Consider the following 18,109-nt stretch of genomic DNA (forward strand, 5'->3'; position numbering starts at 1 on the left):
GAAATTTTCTGTGCACCAGAGAGCCTGTGTTTTTTTTTTTGTTTTTTTTTTAATTTTTATAGCTACTTTTATTTTTATTTATTTATTTATTTTTGGCTGTGCTGGGTCTTCGGTTCGTGCGAGGGCTTTCTCTAGTTGCGGCAAGTGGGGGCCACTCTTTGTCGCGGTGCGGGGACCGCTCTTCATCGCGGTGCGCGGGCCTTTCACTATCGCGGCCCCTCCCGTTGCGGGGCACAGGCTCCAGACGCGCAGGCTCAGTAATTGTGGCTCACGGGCCCAGCTGCTCCGTGGCATGTGGGATCTTCCCAGACCAGGGCTCGAACCCGCGTCCCCTGCATTAGCAGGCAGATTCTCAACCACTGCGCCACCAGGGAAGCCCCTGTGTTTTTTTTAACAACCTCCCTTGGGTGATTCTGTTGCAGGTGTTCCTCTGCCTGCATTTAGAGTAAAACTGCATTTGACTGTGGGTGCCTCGAGGACCATGATTGTTTTTTATCCACCCTTGTAGCTCAAGGATTCACTCAGTAAATGTTTGTCAAATAGTTCAGAGAATGAATGAAGGAAGGAACAATTGTCAGTAGAGGATATGTTCTTGGAAAGAACATTCTTTTTGCTAGACCCGTGGAAAATTTAGAGATACATGTTTAAATATCACTTAATGTACTCAGTCTAGGCTCTCTCTCCTGGAGGCCAAGCATTGCAAGGAGCCTATGAGAAGGGGGCAGAAAGCACAGCTCTGTCTGTAGAAAAAGAATGGAAACTCGCCAGCTGCCCCGGGATGGGGTAGAATCAATCTTCTTCCCCTTTCCTAAAACTAAGATCAATTGAACTAAAAAGGTATAAATGCCTTTGAGGCCCAGAAGGGGGTTAGTTTTCCTAGTGTTTTGTAGGCATGAAATTTTCTGCTTAACTCTTGGTTCTGAGGTCAATAAAGGATGTATTCCTTTATGCAGCAAAAGTTTTTTTTTGTTTTGTTTTGTTTTGTTTTTTGAGCATTTACTAAGTGCCTTGACTGTCATAAGGCACAGTCTTTTCCTGAATTTGTTATCAGTTAGAAAATTCAGGAAATGGTCAAGGTAGAAAATTCAGGAAATGGTCAAGGAAACGTGGGGCTAGTTGCTCAGTGTCTGCAAGCACAAGAGTGCAGGGAAGGGGTAGTATCGTCAGGGGACTTGAGCTGGACGCTGGAAGTGGAGTAAGAATTGGATGGAATTAGATAGGCAGGAAGCAAAGAACAGGAAGAACAGAGGCTTGGTAATCAGACTGCTTATGATCGGCTGGCTCTGAACGGTGAGGATGTGAGCCTGGGGTGGCGGAAATTTGCACTGGAGAGCATGGAGAAATAGCCTTGTATAGATGTGTTTTATTACATTAAGGAGCGCTGTGGATGTCGTGGAGTTTTGAACATTTTCCTTGATCTTAAAGCAGGTGCAGTGTTGTTTTAAGAAGATTAATGTGACTGCAGCGTGTCAGGGAAATTGCAGGGGAGCAGGAGTTAAGTCAGGGAGACTCATCCAAAGGCTGTTGTCAGTCCTCCAGAGGTGAAGTGACAGGGTTTTGACCAGGGTGGTGGAAGGAGCAAGGACAAGCTAGAGCCACTGTGGATGTAACTTGAAGGACACTGATGAGAGAGTATTGCTGCTAATGGTGGGGCAGAGGCAGGGTGAAACTCGCACACTAGCTGATGTGGAGTGTTTGAGAACCTGGAAACCCATTTTCCCACAAGAAGTCTAGGTTGGAGATGACTTCACCTTCAACTGCCTTAAGCTTATAACCAGGATCCTGAGTCAAAACTTCTCAAGTAGCTGTTTCGCCCTTTGATGTTGGCAGGGCAGATGGCTCTGGATGAGACTGGGGCCCTTTGTTGTTTCTCTTTCCTTCTCTGTCTCTCATTGCTACCCCACCCGGTTCACATAGGGAGGACCTCTCAGTATTGGCACTTCTTCTTGGGACCTAACAAAGGAAATCTTGTTAATTGGGCAAAGATGGTGCTTCCCAAAGTACAATCCTTGGAAACCAGTGGGTTTTTAAATAGAGAACGATAGGGGCAGGGCAAGGACCAGAGTTCTGTGGCCAAATAAGTTTGGGAAGTATTCTTAGAGAATTGAGCAGGTTTCTTTACCGCAAGGACTTCCCAAGGTCTTTAATATGGTAATAAGCATTTTGACCATCCAAGAGAGGTATAGCTTATAGCACTCCACAAACTTTTTGGACCATGGAGCTCGTTTTTTAAAGAAGCATCTTGAGGGGAGAGGGCTACATAGCATAATTTCAAGAAATTAAAGACAAGAAACATTGTCTTAAAAATAAGTCTCTTGCACTAAAGGTTGGTAGTGTAATGGAAAGAAAAAAAGAGTTTGGAATTTTAGTCTGGGGTCTACTGCTAACTGGTCATCTGGTCATTGAACTTCTCTGGGTCTGTTTGCACAGGGGCTATACTAATACTAGATGAATTCTTATGTTCTTTCAACTCCGAAAGTCTGTGGTCATGTGCATATTCAGAAGAGGAGAATAATCTGATTTTTCTACTCTGTAATAACGCCGGTGGCAGAGACAGTGGTTAGGAAAGTGAGGGCAGAGGAACAGTGACAAAAAGATGAGTAAGATGTGGTTTGAACCCCTGAGCTGGTTATATGGTTGGGCAGGGTCACAGTGCTGGACTGATGGAGCAGAGGTAAATGAAGCTTCTGGTTTGCTCTCAGGCATCTCTGAATCCAAGCATGTCATACGGTGCACACGCAACTATCCAATTGCTAAGGCAAGACTAATTCCCAACAGTCACTTCATTCGTCTAGTCTCAGTTTTGCTGATAAGCAGCTGTGAGGCCTTGGATAAATCAGTTAACCATCTGGGCCTGAGTCTTCTTTATCTGTGAACTAAGGGAGCTGGGTTAGATCTGGGAGTCCTGATGTTTTGTGAGGAGGAACTGTTTTTAAGTTGCCTTGAGTCTCACCCAGAGGGTAGTAGGGGAAGCAGAGACGTTCTTCCACCAGTCAGTGCAGATGGGCCCCAGGGTTCTGTCTTTAGTTTTCTTCTTTTCCTTCTTCCCAGATCATCTCATCTTCTCAGACTTTAATTATTGCTTTTATGGACTTGACGTTCAGATATGAATCCATAACACCAAACTCTCTCCTTTTTATGGCCGAGTAGTATTCCATTTTGTGTGTGTGTGTGTGTGTGTGTGTGTGTGTGTGTGTGTATTCTTTATCCATTCATCTATTGATGGAACCAAACTCTCTCTTGAAGGCCAGACTCAGATTTCTACTCCTCTGCTCGATGTATTAATCTGTTTCCATTGAGAGGAAACCAAATTCTTCATGTTCAAAACCAAACTCACAATCATCCTTTGTGAACCAATTCCTCTTCCAGTTTTCCCAGGTTTCTATAATACATAGTGAGCATTGAGCACCTACTATGTGGCAGTGCTCCTGGTCACTTGCAGGCTGGAAACGCAGGCTTCCTTGACTCCTTCCTTCTTCCCTGCTGTAGCTAGTCGCTGACCGATCCTCAGTCCTCTCCGCCTGATTATTATCATACCTCCACGTTATTTCTTTTCCCTTCCTGATATCATTGTTCTAGGTCAGGCTCCCATTGGTCATTCTGCCCCTCTCTCTCCTCTAAAGCATCCCACATGCCAGGTTAAGCCTTATAGAGCCTCCCTCACCCTGCCATTCCTCTTCCAAAGCTTTTCCTAGGTCACCTGTGCTCACCTCTTGCCGGCATCCATAGCCTCAATCATCTTCCAGCTCTAGCTTCAATTACTTAACCGTTCCTGTCCTCCAGCCACTATTTACTGATATCCTCGTTCCATAACTTGCCTATTCAAATTGTTCCCTTTCCTTAGACTTTTTTTTTTTTGTAAAGAAAGCGTATCTATTTCTAACTATATTTCCCAATTTCTTTTGCTTGTTTTCTTTTTTTTTTTAAAGAGCTCTCTTGACTTATTTATTTATTTAATTTTTTTTTTTTTGGCTGTGTTGGGTCTTCGTTTCTGTGCGAGGGCTTTCTCTAGTCGCGGCAAGTGGGGGCCACTCTTCATCGCGGTGCGCGGGCCTCTCACTATCGCGGCCTCTCTTGTTGCGGAGCACAGGCTCCAGACGCGCAGGCTCAGTAGTTGTGGCTCACGGGCGTAGTTGCTCCGCGGCATGTGGGATCTTCCCGGACCAGGGCTCGAACCCGTGTCCCCTGCCTTGGCAGGAGGATTCTCAACCACTGCGCCACCAGGGAAGCCCCTCTTAGACTTTTATTTTTACTTTTTCTCACAAAATCCTAGTTATATTTCAAGAGTCAGCTCAAATGATGCCTTCTCCCTCCTTCAAGTCTTCCCTGAACACTCCACTGGCTTGATTTCTCCTTCTTTTAGTATCTTATTCTTTTCTATCTTATTACCTCACCAACCTAAATATATATATTTTATATATATATATATATAGTAGTTATATCTATTATATCTTATAATATCCACTATATCTTCTTCTTCAAGGCCAAGGAACATGTTTTCTTCATCTTTAACACTTATAGTACTTGATGTATACTAGGAGCTAGAAATATTATTGGCTAAATTAATATTAAATTATTAATTTATTTTTTAAAATAATAATCTATAAATTGAAACAACCTATTAATCTTAATAATTGATCTAATCCAATGCAAATAAAATAAGATAATCTACAAATCCAAAACTAATAAAATATTGGTTTTGGTGTCCTGCCATTCTACTTTGCGTCTAGTTGAGGTATGGTTTTCTGAAGAATTTTGATTTTGATTTTTACACTGTTGGGTTAGTAAATCCTTAACTTACAGTTAAGGATAATTTCTCTCTCTTGTGAGACCATTTCTATGAAGCTGCCGGCCTTGCTATGTCATGACAGGGCTGGTTTCCTTTCTAGTTGGAGCATCATATGATGATGTGGTTAAAAATTTGAGCTTTGGAGTAGGACAAACCTGGTTTTGAGTTCCCACCCTGCCCTTGTTAGCTGTGTTACCTTGGGGAATTTACCTAATGTCTCCAGACCTTAGTTTCCTCATCTGTAAATGGAGGTCATAATATATCTGTCTGTAATTATTGTAAGTGCTGGTTCTACTCCTGGGAATTGTTCAGAAGTAAATCTCTGCTCATCCTCACCTGAGGGGCTCCCCCAAACCTGATGGATTTTCTGTAGAGTCTGTGGGCCTAAAAGTGCAAACCACACTGGCCTATATAATTTCAGAGACAGACAGGAAAGTTGAAACAGAAATGCCAGAAATGTTGGTGCCAGTTTTCCTGGCCTAGTGAGGAGGAAAACAGACCTGTGTCTCTCATTTTGAATCAGACAGATGACAAACATCTCACAAGAGGAAAAAAAATCTCCATCATCTTCTCTTGTCCCAGTCTCTTATAGCTCCAGACTTCCTAAAAGACTAGATTATTGGGGTTCCCTGAAAAGCCAGCTCAGTCTAGGACATAAGATCAGTCTCACACATTATTTCTGCTCATAAAACAATAAAGGGAGAGGGCTAGCAGTTACTGAGCATTGAGCACCTACTATGTGGCAGGCACATTTCATAGATAATTACAATTATTCTTCTTCATAACTATGTGAGATAGTTATCATTATCTCCATTTTACAAGTAAGTAGAAGCTAAGTAACTCCCAAGATTATACAGCTAGTAAATCTCAGAGTGAGGAAATGAATGCAGGTAGTCTGCATACATTTTAGCATTTGAAGCCTGCAATGTAATTAGACCAAATTAGCCATATGAGGTGAGGGTTTCCTTTAGGTGACAGGTTTTCTATGTCAGGGAAATTGTGATCTAACAGGGCTAACCTTTGTGACCTTAGTACCACAGGGAAATAATTTTCAGAAATACTGTTTGGGGACACTTGGACCCTGATCTTGCTTTCTTCCCCCATGATGATGTGTCACTGATGATAGTATGTTTCAAAAGAGCTTGATGTTTGTAAACATTCCGGTACAAACAGGCACAGAGATATTAGTACAAGTTTTTCTGGAACACTGAGGTAAGCCCCAAGTATAAAAGGACAGTAGTATTGCCAAAGTTGGGATATTTTCTCAACTTTTGAAGACTTCAGCTACATGCCTCGTTAGGGAACTAGAAGTCAGAGGAAGGCTGTACTAATATATGTGACATCCGTTCTTGCTCCATGTGGCCACTTTATTCGCATTAAGTTCTAAATCCTTCACTGAAGAAATTGGCAACTTATAGTAGCCGTTCAGCAGCCCACCTGGACCCTGTGGCACTCTGTAGAGTTATATATTATTGTATCCATTGAGTGGAATACTATAGATCTGTGAAAAGGAATGATGTAGCTACATGTGCTAAAATGCAACTGCCCCCAACATGTATAACAGAAAACCCAAGGTGAAATATATGGGATGCTAATACTTGAGTTTTTTTTTTTTTTAAAACATCTTTATTGAAGTATAATTGCTTCACAATGGTGTGTTAGTTTCTGCTTTATAACAAAGTGAATCAGCTACACATATACATTGAGTTTTTTTAATTAAAAAAATCCTGTCCATCCATATGTTTTTACGTATGTGTAGGATAGTTCTAGAAGACTACTCAGGTAACTGATAACTAGCTGCATCTGCAGAAGGGGACCGATAGTCCGAGGTGGAAGCGTGACTTCTTTTGACCGTATGGAGCACTGGTTCCTGTGTGCTCGGGGGATCCCTGCGAGTTCTTGAGACCCTTTCAGGGGGTCCACAGGATAAAAATTAGTTTCATAATAACACTAGGATGTTTTTGCTTTTTTCACTCTCATTCTCCCACAAGTGTATGGTGGAATTTTCCAGAGGTTAAATGACATGTGCTATTATTGCAACAAATTGAATCCAGAAGCAGATAGAATCTGTTTGATTAAGCCAGATATAAAAGAGATTTTTAAAAATGTAAAACAATGTCACTCTTCTCACGACATGTTTTTTTTTTTTTTAATAAATTTATTTATTTATTTATTTATTTTTGGCCGTGTTGGGTCTTCGTTTCTGTGCGAGGGCTTTCTCTAGTTGCGGCAAGCGGGGGCCACTCTTCATCGCGGTGCGCGGGCCTCTCACTATCGCGGCCTCTCTTGTTGCGGAGCACAGGCTCCAGACGCGCAGGCTCAGTAGTTGTGGCTCACGGGCCTAGTTGCTCCGTGGCATGTGGGATCCTCCCAGACCAGGGCTCGAACCCGTGTCCCCTGCATCGGCAGGCAGACTCTCAACCACTGAGCCACCAGGGAAGCCCTCACTACATGTTTTTTGAAAAATGTTTATTAAAAATTCTTATTTGTGTTAACATGGAATATTATTTTAATGAATTAATAAGTAATAAATTAAAAATTCTCAGTTTTTAATTTCTACATTGATAAATATCAATAACATAACCCCCATAAACAAAAACTCTTTGAGGATTTGTCAAATTCCTTCAGTGCCAGGGGTCCTTGGGAGACTTCTGTTTGATAGTGGTGGGCAGAAATGTCAAACAGGAAAGAAAACGTGAATGAAGAAAAAGTTTCTAATAAAACATTGCTTTCTGTTTTTTCCCCCTCTGTAAAGGGAGATCTACAACTAGTTGGGGGTTCAATGCTCTAGAAAGTGCCGAGACTTGTGGCTTGAAGCAAAGAAGCTGCAATAATTGAAGCGAAGCAGAGTCCAGCTGTTCCTGGGGATCCTGCCCCTCGGAGGATGTTCTGCACCCGTTGATGTAAGTAGGGCCAGTCACTGAAGCTGGGTCACCACAGGAGATTGGGGGTGACAGTGTGGGTCCCCTTGAGCCCCTCACTTACCCCGGTAGGTGTCATGGGGAAAGGTGAGCCTCGGGTTCTGTTCCAGAGCTGATATCAAATGAAAAGATCATGGATTTGATTGTACAGGGAACCTGATATTGAATGTCCGTTTGCTCTTTGTACTTCATTGATCCAGTTGTAGCCAGCCCAGAGTAGAGGCCCATCCTGGGGTGTCCTGTGTCCCCAGCTTTGAGTGACCCAGGATCTCTAGGCCTTCCCTGTCCCTATAAGACCCACTGGAATCTCTGGAGTTCCTGGATCAATCTGGGCCTCTTCTAATAGAAAATATCATTTATAAATTTTTAAACAAATTGCCCTCTTCCAGCAATAATTTGAGGTGGTTTAGAGAAAAATAATACTTAACAGAACTACTAAAAGCAGGGTAAGAGAACCAGAGCCCTGAAATAAGTTTTGGGAGAGTTAAATGTACAAGAAAACCTAGCCCAGGGATGCTTATTGAAGTTAAGTGTACTACTTAGCTCTGGGACACAAGGTAGAAAGAGAAGCGTGATACACTGCAGAGCTTTCATGAGGAAACCAAAAGCATTTGCACAGGTCTAGGTGGTCTGCTGTAGGTGAATTTTGGTCTGAATGGGACTTCTCGGTTCATTCTTTAGGAGACACAAATCCCATCAACAAAACTAGAACTGTAGCAATTTCATGTGTCTGAGACCTTCTCAGTCTGGAGCTTATTGAAGGCAGAAACCATATCTCCTTCATGCCTGCATCCCTAGCATCTAGCATGGGGTCTGGCATGTGGAAGATGCTCATTGAGGACCCAGTGCCTGGATTTAGACTTACATCGCTCACAGCTTCCGTAATACTTGTTAAATGAATGCGCAATTGAGTAAATAATGTGGACCATCCTTGGGATGAAGGATGAGGACGGGAGGGTAAAGTAGTATTTCCTCACATTTCCCAGGAGATTTCTTCTCACTATCAAATGCTCCTGGGATTATACACTCCTTTCTGTTTATTATCTAGGTAATCCTACCCATCCTCCCTCCTCCGAATTACTCCTTAGATTCTTTGTGGTGATAAAATATCTTGGGTCCCTTTATTCCCATAGATTGCCTTGAAACTAATTTCCTCCCTCCCTCCCTCCCTTCCTTCCTTCCAATAGACTCTTGATACTGGAGAGCTAAGCAGTCTTAACTTGAGCCTTCATGGTGTACATTTCAGAATGAATAATCCATAGCTACACTTAACCACTAACCAGAGGTTACTGCAGAGTTTCTCTATTCCATTTGACTCCTCAAACATTATTTATCTGTGACTCATTTTGCTTTACCTTTCAGAAGGGTAAAGTTACCTATCATTGTGGTCTTTTCTTCCCCTGCCACCCAACCTTAAATGACTATTTCTAGAAATTATTATTTCAATATCCAAGGCACGTGCTATAAATAGCCTTGGCTTGAGAAGCCTAATCTGGGTGCCTTCCCAACCCTTACCATCATAGTATTATGCCTAGAATGATCTCAAGTACTTTGGCTCCCCCAGGAAGGAGTCCTGGTTTCTTCTGGTCTCTTCTGGTCACCAATGCAGGCTTCCTCCTTTTCTGAGAATGATGAGACTAAGTATTTCAGTCTGTTTAGAGACTTAGTAAGTTTCAACTTCCTGTGTCTCTTACTAATAGGAAGAGCAAGTAATTTAGCATGTAAGCCGGAACGCTTGTGAGGGAAAGGGGACGTTATTAACAGAAACTCTGGAACACGAGGCTTCGTCTGTATGTGTGCTCACCGACTTTTCAAAGATCTTGCATCTCTAATGAAGGCTGAGTGCCGAAGGTTAACAAGAGCCTTTGGGGAGAGACTCCCTGAATTCTGTTCAGTTGTCTGTTTTGGGCCCAGGGGACTCTGACATACACTTCAGAGCGCTGAGTGTTTCTAATAAGCCAGTGGAGAGCCTGTCCCCTGGTGGATGACACAGCTCCCGGGGGAGAGCGGCAGGGTTGCCGCCGAACTGGTGGCCCGTGTTCGTGAGACCCAGCGGTGCCGGCCCGTCCTCCTCGGCCCTTTCCTCCCCTCCTCCGCTGCTCCCTTCTCCTCCTTTTGTTTCTGACCCTCATTCTCTTGCTCTGCCTCCCACCTCCTTCCGGTTTGTGCCCCCCGCCCTTCTCTGTCTTCCCTCTTCTTTTCTCTTTTGTCTCCCTCTCTTTCACTATTTTCTGCTCTCCATTTGTCACTCACACTTCCTTCCTTTCCCTCTGTCTCCCAAAATGGCTCTTTCAACACTGCTGGAGGGCAGCTGAGAAGAGCACGGGCTGCCAACGTTACTTTCTCCTTTAAAGGAAAAGCTTGTATTTCCAACTGTTTTCCCTTTGCAAGTGGTCTGTTTCTCACAAGCCACTCTGATGGAAGGTTCTGGTTTCATGTGCCCTGGGGGACATGTGTGCTAGGGCATGAAGACAGCATGGGGTGGGGGGTGTTGGAGGGGGGAGGCCATGGGGGTGGGGGGAAGTTGGGGCCGTGACAGGAGCAAGCCTGGGAGGCGTCTGCTTGTCACAGAATGGATTACAGTTGGGACAAATGAGACACTGTGATCGTGATGCTGCATAAACCCGAACGTCTGAGGTTTTGGACTTTGGGCTGTGCCAGGATCATTTTAGAGAAGGCAAGGTCCGGGTCAGCATCTAACTAATCAGAGAGCCACAGGTATGGTGGGTGTGCCACCGCAGGACACGCGGGGAGCCCAATAGAAACGGAGGAAGCAAACCCAGCACAGGGAACTGAGGGTTAGATGTGCCAGAGGTTGATTTGGACGTTTCTGGATGAACAGGGCTCTGAAAATGTTCTGAAAAGCAGAAACTGAGAACGGACCATAGTGATCTGAAAAAGAACCGATGGGCTAGACAACATGCTCTTTTTTTGTTGTTGTTCATGGTTATCCAAGGACTTTGCATGGTATTTTTACTTACTAAAATAATAACGCCGTTTACGGAGCACCTGTGATGTGTAAGGGACTCTGGCAGTGACCTGAAGGGATTCAAATATAAACGAGAGAGAACCCAGCCTAAGTTGCTCATGGCTAATAGGAGAGGGAAGGAGCACAAAAGAGAAGTACGCTCCAGGGAGGTAAGGATGTGTCAAGAGGGTGATGAAAGGTTGAAGGAAGGAGAGAGCACTTGTGGCTGGGCTGGTCAGAGAACAAATGCCTTGACCATGGAGGGCGTGGAGCTTGGGCCAAACCTTGGAGGCCGGGCAGGGATTCGGTACTCAGAAAGGTGTGGGTCAGTCATTCTTGGCGGAGTGGACCTAGGCAACAAAGATGCAGAGTGACCAGTAAACAAGGATCGGATTGGGCACGTGGGTGGAGGGGAAGGAGGAAATAGCAATCTCCTGGGAGCAGAGGGTTGGGGTCGAGGAGAGGTGGAAGATAAAGCTGGAAAGGAGGGAGGCTGCCGGCCTGGGGAGAGCGCTGCCTGCTGGCTGGGCTGAGACATCTGGATGCCATCCTCAGGACTGAGCATCTGTGTGGTACATGCTCTAGGAGGGGGGGATGACGTTGCTTTGGGAGATGCTCGTTTCCGATGCCCCTCTTGCTGAGTGTGGGTGCAGTTCGGAACCAGATTTAAGGTGTCGTAATAATAAGCCTTCGGGGGAAGTATCTGGCGGCCTAAAAATACATATGCATGAAACACTTTGAGCCTGTTTTCTAAAATCTCAGTCTCTTGTTTTTGCTTTGATCTTTGTAGCTTTTAAGAGTAGATTTAAGGGTCAGCCACAAACTGTATTGCCCTCAGAGTTTACCTAAGTCTGGTAGAATCTTATTTCCATTGTTTGAATATTCACTGCCTTATAATTTCTCATATTACATCAGCTCTTTTATTCAGAGATTGTGGGCTGAAGGAATCGTGCTGTGTTCCTGGCTGGAAATGTTCACTGAATTTCCTCCTGACCCTGAATCTACTCAAAATTCCTGCTTCCTGGGTTACAGAGCCCCTGGTTCCTCCCTTTATGACGGATGGGAAGGATTGAGAGTCTTCCTGCTAGACATTCATAGCATATGTCAGGGTTTTTCACTGATGTCGTATTGTCTTACAAGAGACATTCATACAACCTCTTGTATTGATTACTTGTTTATTTATATGAGGTCCCCCCCTCAAAAGATTGTGAGACCCTCTTAGTCAAGGTCTCAGTCTCTGTCAGATATTTTTGCTTTGGCATAACATTTAGCATAGTATTATGCATGCATTATTCTGTTTGGAGGTAGAGAAACTGGGTGGGTAGTGGTGAGCTGCTGGTACCCACCAGTTCCCATGTTCTACTCCAGCATTGGGTTTTGTAGAGACTCATCAAAATAGATCTTTGCTAATTAAACATCATCCACTGACAGCATAAGTATCACCTGGGAGCTTGTTGAAACTACAGAACCTCAGGCCTCAGAATCTATCAATATAATTTGATTAGTATTTGAGACACATTGGTTTCCAGATGTACTGTATACAAATCACCTGGAGATCATGTTAAATGTAGGCTCTGATTTTTTTTTAGGGGTTACTTAGGTAATGGTAGAACAAGGAGGCTGGTTTTTGTAAATAAAGTTTTATTAGAACCCAGCTATGCTCATTTATTTACGTACTGTCTGTGAATTCTTTTGTGCTACATCAACTGAGTTGAATAGTTGCAACAGAATTCTTATGGCCCACAAAGCCTAAAATATTTGCTATCTGGGCCTTTACAGAAACAAGTCTGCTGACCGCCCCCCCCCCCCACCACAGCATATGAGATGAGCCCTGTTTCCTTAAAGGAAAGGACAGTAGCTGTGATCTTTTGCCCCAGTGGTAAAATTTGCAAGCCCATTTTAATCCATCATGGAGTAGCTGAATCATTAAATCTTAATTTCCAAGCAGGCAATGAAGGCTGTTGAGCCCCAAACTGATCCAAATAACGGTACCAAAGAGTCTGTGACTTTCCAAAGCCCATTTCATATCTCCCTTCTTAAAGAAATGACTGTGATTTTATTGATATGACTCTCCTCCACAAACTGATTCCATTAATTGTTCAAAATAAGTTAGACTTTCCTCAAGAACTGGAAAGAGCCAAGAGGAAATTCTGAGTAGAAATGTTTGGGACCAAGGAATAAAGACAGCCTTGTATGGGTTTGGTAGAATCTGCCTTTTAACTACTGAACCAGTAGCCTTAGCCCAACCCACCCGTAGGCTGCTCACTGGGCAGCCAGACTCAGACGGCGTGGGCTTGGAGTCTTTCTTTTAATTCCCTGGGAGAATCCTACCACCTGTCTCTTATTTGGGGTTTTTGAATTGTGCAATGATGGCACACACAAGCTCCAAGCTTGCTGCATGTGTATGCCAAGCACACGAAGACAGAAGGCAGGGATTTGGGCCGAGAAGCAGGAAGTACAGAAGGGGGGTTGCTGGCACGGCGACATCTGCTCCACAAACACAGTGGAACAGGAGGTTGTGGGAGGAGATGGGCAGCCCCGTGTAAACACTTGAGGATGTGGGAGCATTGCTCTGATCTTCAAGTCTTGGAGATCCTGGCTCTCCTCCTTCCAGAACCAAATTTCAGAGGAGGTAGGCGTAGGAGAATTAGGATCCATTTTCCTTACGCAGAGTTATCTGGAGCCAGAGGGGTTTAGTGTGGGATTCTGTGGGAATCTTTGCCGTAGCACTAGCAACTCTGATCTTACTTAGTTTCTTTTCCCTCTGTCTGCGAAGCCCAGGACACTAAAAAAAGGTTTTTTGAGGCAGTGGAGTAGACAAAAGTGGTGAGTCCTCTCCTCAATTGTAGAATCTATCAACCAATTCTGAGAGATTGTAGGAGTGAATTCGGGCCCCATATGTTGAGAACCATCTGCCTTGTTGCCAGGGAGCCCTCCTGGAATTCTCTAAGGTGCATTAGCTGTTTAGCTCAGCTGGTCAGAATGTGGGAGTTTTAAAGCCAAAGTTACTGTTTGGGCTGACATTTCAGCCATTCTCTCTACACTGGAAGAAGCATAATGTATTCATTCATTCATTCATTCATTCATTTCTTCTGTTACTCAATGAATATCCACTGAAAACCTACCATGTCACAGGATGGTGGGAAAAACATGAATTGGAGAGTCAGACAAACCTGAGTTCAAATTCTAGTTTCCCCATCTGTGAGTTGACATGTTTCTTCCCTCCTCACCCACTTTCCCTGAATCTCCCTGAATCTGTGGGTTGGGCTGGATGATGTCTTGTCTCTACTTTTGGTGCAACTTCTGCATAATCTGTCCTCACACCATATTACGTCGAAATTATTCGTTTAGGTATCTGTCTCTCTCCCCAGGTTGTAAAGTCACTGATGGCAGAGATCTTTGTGAATACTTGTTCACCCTTAATTTCTGACACACATTAGAATTTAAACATATGTCTGTAGCACAGAAAGGAACTGGCTATGTGACATAACTTCCCTAAAGCGTGGTTTTCTCATCTGTAAAATGAAGATGATAAGAACATACCTCGTGATTTTGTTGTGAGGGTTAAATCACAACAAGATACTGTGTGAAGAGTTTGGAATGTTTGAAAGAGTGTTCTCTAAATAGAAAGTGTCTGCAGTATTGTGGTTGTTCTAATGTCTGGATTGAGTGGGATTTGGTAGAAGACCAGTCCAAGAGAATCATGAGGATACGTGGGGATGTCCTAGTCCATTTTTCCTAAACTAAATGATTGAATGGGGGAGGACCTGGAGACTTAGGTTTGTGAGGCATGGTTTGGGTGTATGAGTTGACACTGGATAGGGGACGCCCTCCTGCAAACTCGATGTCTCCTCCACTAGATTATCTGCTTATGCAAGGGGGGCATGCCTTGTTTATTTCTGTACCCTTCTGTGTTCCTAAGCACTCACTACTAGGAAAGTGATTAAGTAGATAGCTGGATTTCTTTTTTTTTAAATATTTTTTTGGCTGCACTGGGTCTTAGTTGCGGCACACGGGATCTTCGTCACAGCACGTGGGATCTAGTTCCCTGACCAGAGATGGAACCCGGGCCCCCTGTATTGGGAGCGTGGAGTCTTAGCCACTGGACCACCAGGGAAGTCCCAGATAGCTGGATTTTGATGGGCACTACAAGGCCAAAATCTCCTGACCCCCATATCTCCCTATATTCCTGGCTTGTATCTGTCTTGTCTTGAGAACCTGGATAGTGGGACCATTCCATAGAAAACGTAGATTGCAGGAGAAGAGAGTAAGTTCCGTTAGAAACAAGTTGAGTGTGAGAGCCAGCCGTCAGATATGCAGGGCTGGAGAACTGGAAGTCGGTGGGAGGTGGAGCCTTGTTATTTAACTTTTCACGTGTCTGTTTCAGCTCCCAGAACCAGACATAGAGCTCACTGTATAGCTCCCATGGTGCTTAGTGCTCACTCATTAACAAGCACGTGCTAAACATTTATTGATCCACCGCAAACTGTTGGGCCCTGTCTCCCATGTAGGTAACAAAGAACTGCTGCAGATGTTGGAGCAGAGTTGTAACATGATATGACTTCTGCTCCAGGAAGACCTGACCTTGCTGCGGTGTATGAGAAAGATTGGAAGGGAAAGGAAGGAGGTGGAGGTGGGGAGCCCAGCAAGAGAGCAGTTGGGCAGTGAGGGAGTCTGAAGCAGAGCTCTGCCAGGAGGGACGGAGAGGAGCGGGTCTGACTATACGAGAGGCTGGTGACTCATTTCTCTCCCTACCATTAGCCCTAGAGAAGTCTCCCTGCTCTGGGAGGAGCAATGACCAGCTTCGAGTGGCTTTGGAACGAAAACCAATGACTGCATCCAAGGGAAGATAATGAGAAACACACAGGCCATGAAGATCAGGAAAGCACCACTAATCTTTTTTTTTTTTTTTTTGCAAAACTTTACTTCCCGAAGCCCTGGGCAAGGGTGCAGAAGCCTCTGTGTGTGAACTTGGCCTCTTTACTAAGATATACAAGATGGAGTCTCCCTTGATAAATCACAGAACTGATTATATCCAAGAATCTGAGAGACTGGGAGAGGAGAGGGGTGAGGTAGGTTGTGAGGAAGGGAAGAGGCATGTAGCCCTAATCAGAAGACAGGAGAAAGCAGCAATATGAAAAGTGCCCAAGGGTGAGTAGACATTAAATTTCACGTAAAACCCCCCTGCCACCCCCTGCCCTGCTCCAGCAGTCTAATTTTATGGAGATTGTTCTTTTCTTCAAATATGATATATTTCTGTAGTTAGAGAAAAGCCATTAAAAAGGAGAAACTGCTTTCATTCAGTTAAAAACTCGAGCAATTCTATATATATAAAAAGACCCCCAGAATTATAAATCAATTCAACAAGATGAATGAATGACCTTAAAAATATGTCCATGCTATTTGATGTAGGAATTTAACTTTTATGACTCTGTTCTGAGGAAACATCCTGAAAGGGACAAAATTTATACACAAAGATGAAGCATTAGATACAAAAAAGAAATAATGTAAGTGGCCAGCATTGAGGATATGGTTAAGCGTATAGGTTTTAAGCTTTTGAAATGATAGTTTTGAGGATTGCCTTGTTCATCTTTGCAGCTTTTTCTGGAAACAAGTGTGGTGCTAAACACAGGGTAGGCATTAGTAAGTGTTAGTAGAATGAATGAATGAACAAATGAAGGACAGACAGACTCTGATGGTGACAGGAGCAGTGTGAACTATGGAAAGAGTACAGGGTGGTAGTCAGAGTGGTGGGTGGGTCATTGCTCTGACTTACTGGTTATGTAACCTTGGGCAAGCTCCTTCATCACTGTGAGGTTAGTTCCCCCAGCTGTTGAAAAAGTGTGAGGTGTGTGAGGTGTGTGTGTGTGTGTGTGTGGTTTGTGATGGAAAATGTGTACCTTAAGGAGAGTATATGCAAAGTCATGTGGCACATGGTTGCAGCTAAAGAGCAGGCACTTTTTTTCCTTAAATGTTTTTAAATTAAAAAACCTGAAAATCACTCAGGAAACACAACCCATAATCCCATCATTTAAGAATGATGTGAAATGAGAAGTGAAATTTCCCTTCTCAGCCACCTCTTTTAATTCCCCAGAGATAACTACTGTCCTTAACATTTAAGGTTGGATGCTCATCCTTCCTGATATTTTTGCAAAGTTGCATAGGCATATCTATATGCACACATACCCACATTTTCAACACGGAACTATTCATATCTATTTGCCTATCAATTATCTATCATCTATCTATCTAACTATCCATCTATCTATCTATCTATGTATCTAAGTATCTATCTATCTATCTATCTATCTATCTATCTATCTATCTATCTATCATCTATCTATCTGTCTGTCTATCTTTTATCTACCTATCATTTATCATCTCTAAGCTGATTATTTTTTGAATGATAGCAGAATTATTCATTGTTTGAATATACCATAATGTACCACCATTGCCACAGTTGCACTGTTTTGTGGTTACAAACAATGCTGCAATGAACTTCCTTATACATATACATTTGTAAGCTTTTGTTTAGCACTTACTTTATCAACAAGGCACTTAAACGTTTATTATTCTCTTGACTCATAACCACTATGAGAAGGAAGGGTAGATATTGTTACTGCATTTTACGGATGAAAGAGAACAAGTAGCAGCTGAGTTGTGGCAGAGCCAGGAGTTCCCGGTGCCTTGAATTCTAGCTCAGAATTCCTCTTATCAAACAGTCAGGTGTGACAAAGCACTCAAATAAAGCCCTAGTCAAGAGGGAACAGCCACAACCAGACAGAGAAGAGTGAATCAGTGAGCAGGCAGCTGCATTAAAGTGTATTAAAAAAAAAAAAACACACACACACAAAACAGAAAACACAAAAAAACTCAAGGCCGAACATATTTAAAAGACATTATTTGGAAGAAATGCACTAGCAGTGAGTGGGGGGCCAGCATATGATGACCTGTTCTTATCTAGCTATCATCTCTTTTGAAATATTCTCAAGATGACATTGAAAAGGTGAGGGAGGCTTAGGTTGCACATATGTGGCAGGAGAATTACAAAGGACACCCCAACAGTTCCAACAATGACATTACCCCCACCCCATCCCACCCCAGGGAAGTATCTAGAAAGGACCTGTAGGCTTCAGCTTAGGATTGGCCTTAATTGACATCTTCCTCAATTATCTGCAGGAAATATCAAGTATGTTATGTAAAATTCACAGATGCAGTCGATTGTCAGAGTCACTGGAGACCAAGAATTGTTTCACAGGCATCAAGACTGTTGGGGAGGCTGGCAGGAAGGAGAACAATTCAGCCTGGAAAAATGCAGACTAATGGATACAGTGGGAAAAGGCTTAGGGGAACAAGGCTGGAGACGGGGTGAGGCAGGGAGGCACTCACTTCCGGTAGAACCTTAAAGGGGCTCTAGACACCCAGTGATCA

General features: G+C 43.5%; 1 protein-coding gene across 2 annotated transcripts in view; it reads left to right on the forward strand.

Moving 5' to 3' along the window:
* DDR2 (discoidin domain receptor tyrosine kinase 2) overlaps positions 1 to 18,109 on the forward strand; it is a 160,308-nt gene that overhangs the window by 15,107 nt on the left and 127,092 nt on the right. For both annotated transcript variants that reach the window (XM_036858894.1, XM_036858885.1), the window contains exon 2: positions 7,545 to 7,692. The gene's annotated coding sequence lies outside the window, so the exon portion shown is untranslated. The remainder of the gene's footprint in view (positions 1 to 7,544; positions 7,693 to 18,109) is intronic.

The sequence above is a fragment of the Balaenoptera musculus genome, chromosome 1 (assembly GCF_009873245.2).
Source record: "Balaenoptera musculus isolate JJ_BM4_2016_0621 chromosome 1, mBalMus1.pri.v3, whole genome shotgun sequence".
In the NCBI taxonomy this organism is placed as follows: domain Eukaryota; kingdom Metazoa; phylum Chordata; class Mammalia; order Artiodactyla; family Balaenopteridae; genus Balaenoptera; species Balaenoptera musculus.